Consider the following 6,915-nt stretch of genomic DNA (forward strand, 5'->3'; position numbering starts at 1 on the left):
AAGTCAATGTCACCTCAGAGACTAAATACATTCCTGTGCAAACTAACATATGTGCTCAGTAGTGGTGCACTCAAATGAACATTCTGGTACCGAAACCGAAAATTCAAAATACACTTGGCCGAAAATCGAAATGCGCAGTTTTTAAAAATTCAAGTTACGTACAACTCATACGAACAGAGGGAGAAACAAAAAGTGAGAGGAAATCTACTCTTAGGAAGGGAAATTCACTCCTGTAAGAGTTATCATGGGAAAAAGGTGTCTCCACTGAAGGTTTATCACCAATCCTTGTTTCCAGGACAACCCAAAATTTTCAAAATCCAATTGTCACAGGGACATAAAGTTAGGAGAAATCTTCTGAACATGGGCACAGACCTCAAAACAAACATCACAGGTGTGTTAACCCTTTCCTATGATATCCAAAAAAATGTAAAAATATTTTTTTTGGCTGGAGTTACACTTAAAAAATGGACCTGTTCCAACTTACATACATACTTCCTGAAGACGCCGCCAAGCCAATGTACGTCAAAGAAAAAAAACATGATACCGTTGTATCTGGGCTCTGGTGACGTCACATCCGGCCGGGACAGAAGCTTGGAACACATGTTGGCCATCTTAATCTGAATATACAGGCAATACATGCTGGTGCTGGCTTCTTTGGCACTGTATCATGTGAGTGTATTCAGTTTGTTAGTATTCCTACTGTTTGCATATTAACCCCTTGGTGCCGGCGCCTCCCGGCCCTTTAAGGGTTTCAGAAGTCAGGAGGCGGGGCGGGTTTAGGGTCATGTGACCGCCATGATTCGCAGTCACATGATCGGGAAAGGTCCCGATCAAAAGAGGAGATTGGGACCTTTCTGTGAGTACCGGACATGTGTGCTGTGAGCCGCTCGGCGTCAAGGCCCAGACGCCGGGAGGCTGCACATTTGCGTGCAGCCAGCGCGAAGAGGTTAAATACTACACTTAGAACGATTTTATTGTGATTCCTTTTCAAGTATTATGGCTTAAACAGCCAGGATTAGATTATCTGTCATTTGGGGAATTTATTTATCCAACCTTGAAGTGCGGGTGTTGGTGATTATACATGGAGGAATCTCCAGAGATTATCCTGATTTCTAACACACAATGCGATATATGACCACTGTAATGGGGTCATATAGGTCTGGTGAGTGATTCATTAGTTTGCTTTTGCACTGAGGTATGAACACATGGATTTCTATGTCAGCAAATTTTGAGGTCTAAGAAGGACTGTCACAACTTGAATTCATCCAGCACTTGTGGGAAGCATTGGATGTTTTATAAAATTAGAACTATTCAGTCACTATATATATATTTTTATAATTTATTTGTGTTTGGTTTATGAATTGTTTGAAATCCATTTATTGGCATTATTCACAATATCGAATATTGGGTTTATAAGGTGCATATATACAATTTATACTGCATGCTACATATTCTATTTGAGTACAGCGCCTATTAATTCACTATTAATTAGCTAATTAATTAATGATTTATACTGTATGCTACATATTCTATTTGAGTACAGCGCCTATCAATTCACAATTAATTAATCATTAATTCACTTGCAAGTGTCACATTCCCTTTTTAGGGGCAGCTGTAAAAACCTCCTAGGGGGTTAATGTACTAACATATCACTTTCAATTGTTGCCACAATAATTCATTTTTGTTTGGTTAAGAACAAACCAACATACCCTAATGTGTTTGCAACCCAGGGACTGCCTGTATAAGGGGCTGCTGGAGGGAGATACACTCAGGTTGTTTTTTTCCTTAATGCAGAGAATGCATTAAGGTAACAAACCTTAAGTCTTTTAGAGCCACTTTGATGAGTTCAAAATTATGGAGGATGTCATGGCCTCATTAAACCGCAGAGGGGAACAATTTCCTAAGACGTGGTTGTGCTGTATTGACTTGTATTCCCAAATACCAGGCTGAAAAGACAAATCTGTGACAGGCCACCCACCCTTTCCAAATCCTTTCATACCCCAACTCCTCCCTCCCCTTGATTTTTTTCTTCACTCTTTCCCTCCTGCTCATAGTGGCTACCCGTTGTAGCATCCTAGATTGAGGCACGCTTCCTCAGCTGGCCTTGTGTTCAGATAAGGTGTGTATATTACAATTAAGGAGCACTAGTTAATCCATGCGCCAGTTTCAGCACTTATACTTCATACATTACTGTAATATGAACTGATCCTTAGTATGCTCCATCATGAGTGGGCTTGCTGACTAGATAGCGGAGAACAGATTACTGAACAATGTGAGTCCTTGTTCTCTCTAATGTATTCTTTCACTAATGAGACATATGTATGTGACCAATGCTTTTATTTTTTTTTCTTTCTTTTTGTGTTGGTTTTTGTTTTATTCTTTAAAAAGGAAAATAAAGAATAAAAAAATTAAAACCTCTTTATTAAGTATGCCCAATGCACACCTACATAAATGCGTGCACTTTTGCTCAAGCACAGAGATAATACACATCTGGGAATCTACCATGGATGCTTCTACCATATCAGTCACAAACACTCTGTCCATGCTCCTTCCATATGTAATTATAAACCATATAAATGCTGCGCTACATTCAAACTTATTTAAGTGAATGTGGAATCCAATAACTCAAATCAAAATAGTGACAATAATAATGAAAATAAATATTATGTGCTTAATGATAACAAAATTACCAAATAAACCACCCAAACTAATGAAAAAGCACAAACTTAAATCTATACGTATGTGCATGAGAAATACACATACATATATTACATCACACGTGCACAATGTGAAGTGAAATGATGACTAAATAATAAACGCAAACTCAAAGTCCAATAATGAAATGTTGAAGGTGAACAAAACTGTAAACGGTGTTTCCAATAATACTGTAAGGTGACCACAAGTGAAACAAATCGTGCAGATATCTGGGTGTAGATAGAGCTTATGAATCCAACCACCTTCTGGATTAGCCTCTCACCTCATCACTTCGACCCTTGCGGGTCAAAGAGCAGTAATGGATCCCTCTCACAGATCCTCCAGGCACCACAGCACTCCAAAACCACTTTTCAGGATTTAGTATTCCCACTCAGGCTCTTCTCCAAGTATAGGTGAAATATCAATTTCTCAGAACAAAAAAGAGGAATCCTCCCATAGTGTAGTATGTTTATTATACCATAGGAACATAAAATCTTTGGTAAAAATGCACTTACGTAGCAGCCAGTCCACATTAGACCCTCATGCTCTCAGATGAGGATATATCTATGTTTGTTGGGTGTACAGCTTCCATATGTAATGACGTCGCCTTGTTTCTGCCCTACGCATTACTTACTTAGATTTACAAAAATACATTTTTAATAGCAATAGCTCTTAGATTGTAAGCTCCAAGGAGCAGGGCCCTCCGAACTCTCTTGTATTGCACTGTATTGTTGCTGTATTGTCTCCCTTTATATTGTAAAGTGCTGAGCAAACTGTTGGCGCTATATAAATCCTGTATAATAATACTCTTAGATTGTAAGCTCCAAGGAGCAGGGCCCTCCTAACCCTCTTGTATTGAACTGTATTGTTGCTGTATTGTCTCCCTTTATATTGTAAAGTGCTGAGCAAACTGTTGGCGCTATATAAATCCTATATATATATATATATATATATATAAATATATACACCTTAGATTGTACACTCCTTGAGGGTTAGGGACTGATGTGAATGTACAATATATATATAAAGCGCTGCGTAAATTGACGGCGCTATATAAATACCGGAAATAAAAAATAATACTCTTAGATTGTAAGCTCCAAGGAGCAGGGCCCTCCTAATCATCTTGTGTTGAACTGTATTGTTGCTGTATTGTCTCCCTTTATATTGTAAAGTGCTGAGCAAACTGTTGGCGCTATATAAATCCTGTATAATAATACTCTTAGATTGTAAGCTCCAAGGAGCAGGGCCCTCCTAACCAGGGGCGGACTGACAACTCATGGGGCCCCCGGGCAATAGGGGATCATGGGGACCCTGTATCCTTGCCCAAACTCAAAAAGCCTATAAAAAAAGTACCAGGGTCATCTCATGGGGCCCCGTATTGACACCGGGCCCTCGGGCAGTGCCCGAATTTCCAAATGGTCAGTCCGCCCCTGCTCCTAACTCTCTTGTATTGAACTGTATTGTTGCTGTATTGTCTCCCTTTATACTGTAAAGTGCTGAGCAAACTGTTGGCGCTATATAAATCCTATATAATAATACTCTTAGATTGTAAGCTCCAAGGAGCAGGGCCCTCCTTTTTTTTCTTTTATTTAAAGATTTATTCATTTTCCATATAAAATACATGTTCCATCATTACTCTCATATAAAATACATAACCATCAGTTATATCCCTTTCTATCTTTATTCCCATTACCCCCCTCCCCCCACCCCCAATCTAATACCCCCACCTACCCTGAAACCTACCCCCCCCAAAAAAAAATAAAACCACCCACTCTGCATTCCTCCATTACACCTTTTCCTAAGTAAGGGGTACTTTCACATATCTCACTCTACTGCTTCATAATATTTCACCTTGGGCATAAAATCTTCCAATTTTCCCCACCTCCTATAATATAACCCCATCTTGTCCTCTTGCATATAATGCAATTTCTCCATCCTACATATCTGATTTACTCTTTCCACCCATTCCTCTTCTCTCGGCACCTCTGAACTATGCCAAAACCTAGGTATCAGACCCTTTGCCGCATTTAGATAGTGTTTTAGATATGGACCTAATCGTCCAGTGCTTATCTATTCCTGTCCTAATTTATGACGCTAGCTTTGAAATGTGCGCACATTGGAAGACACTCACGCTGACACACAAGTTCAGTCTATGAATACTTCTAGTTTATTATAATGAGAAAGTGAACTTATATATGCAGAATGATGCAAGAGTCATGTGACAACAACATAAGCATTATATTAGTCTTTGATTGGTCATTTCCACACGAAAACAATCTCCGTCATGGTATAGGTGTGATCTTCTTCAGTCTTATCTTAAAAAGAGAAAAACATTCTTTTGTCTTCCAAATCACACGGTGGGAGGGGGTCTGTTCCTGTGAGCAAATATTTCTTAAGCAAGGATTTCTTAAAGTACCACAAAGCCCAGCAGGCAGAAAATATTCACACAACATATATATTCAAGTATAAAAGTAAATATTTATAAAACTTATAGAAATAGCGTATATATATATATTCAATAGGAAACGAAATAGGCATTTTACCAAATCCATCACAATAGTACCATATACCCGAATCCTTATATTTGTTCACAGATAGCTCTGTACTATGTAATAGATGCAACTCTGGATCCAATCCTATCTTTATCCCAGAAATTTTCCCAATCAAATAAACCATTGTCTTCCAAAAATCTTGAATCTTTGGGCACTCCCACCATATGTGATGTAGCGTACCTATCTTTCCACACCCCCGCCAACACTCTGGTGTATTCTCCCCACTCATCTTATATTCAACGTTCGGTGCAATGTGCCATCTTGTTAAACACTTATAGTTTACCTCCACCTCTCTCATGCTTACGTTCTCATGTGTTAGTCTATATATTTTCCTCTGTTTGTCTTCATCTATCTCTATTCCCAAATCCCTTTCCCATAGTAGTACATTGGCTTTGTGTGTGTGTCTAACTCAGTGAGAATCTTATAAACTTTTGCCGTGCCCCGTTTCCCATCTCCACGTGATTCCAACAACCTCTCAAACAAATTCCAATCCTTTCTCAATCTCAAAGGTTTCGGAAGACTCCCGACAAAGTGTTTTAATTGGTGATATCTCCACTCGTCTATCTTAATGAAAAGTTCCCTTTTGTCCTTTTTCAAATCCTTAAGTGTTCTCAATTCCTGTCCTTCCATAATATCCCTCAATTGAATATCCTCCTTTTTAAACCATTTTCCTGTGCTCTCCTCCCTACCTGGAGGGAAATACTCTGTGTTCCTCAGTGACATTAGTTGTGAATTAAAATTCCATTTCGTAAACTTGTGCAATTTATCCCAAACCTTTAAAACATTTAATGTATAAACACTCGTGGTATCTTTTAATCCTCTATATTGTGCTGGTACCCATATGATTTTACTCAAGTTAACTCCACTTAATTCATTTTCAATCTTGACCCACCTTTTCCCCTCTGGATTGTGTGTCCAGTCATAAATTCTTGCTAGAACTACTGCTCTATAATACCTCTTAAAATCCGGCACTCCCAATCCTCCCTTCTCTTTATTTCTACTCAACAAATCATAAGATATTCTAGGTTTTTTATTTTTCCATATATATCTGGTTAACATCTTTTTAATTATGTTAAAAAAAAAAAGTTTAACTGGGATCATCTGGAATCTATACAGGATTTTAAGTACGATCACCATTTTCATCAGATTTATGCACCCTATCCAAGACGGGTTACTTCCTCCCAATTTCTTTAGTTCCTCCTTAATCTCATTTAAAAGTGAGATATAATTTAACTTATACAAGTTCGTATATGAAGCAGTGAATTTAATGGAGCAGGGCCCTCCTAACCCTGTATATTGTAAAGCGCTGAGCAAACTGTTGGCACTATATAAATCCCATATAATAATACTCCTAGATTGTAAGCTCCAAGGAGCAGGGCCCTCCTATCCCTCTTGTATTGAACTGTATAGTCGCTGTATTGTTTCCCTTTATATTGTAAAGCGCTGAGCAAACAGTTGGCGCTATATAAATCCTGTATAATAATACTCTTAGATTGTAAGCTCCAAGGAGCAGGGACCTCCTAACCCTCTTGTATTGAACTGTATTGTTGCTGTATTGTCTCCCTTTATATTGTAAAGTGCTGAGCAAACTGTTGGCGCTATATAAATCCTATATAATAATACTCTTAGATTGTAAGCTCCAAGGAGCAGGGCCCTCCTAACCCTCTTG

Source organism: Staurois parvus, unplaced genomic scaffold (assembly GCF_062004578.1).
Source record: "Staurois parvus isolate SC_StPar_1 unplaced genomic scaffold, SC_StPar_1.0 ptg000840l, whole genome shotgun sequence".
Taxonomy (NCBI): domain Eukaryota; kingdom Metazoa; phylum Chordata; class Amphibia; order Anura; family Ranidae; genus Staurois; species Staurois parvus.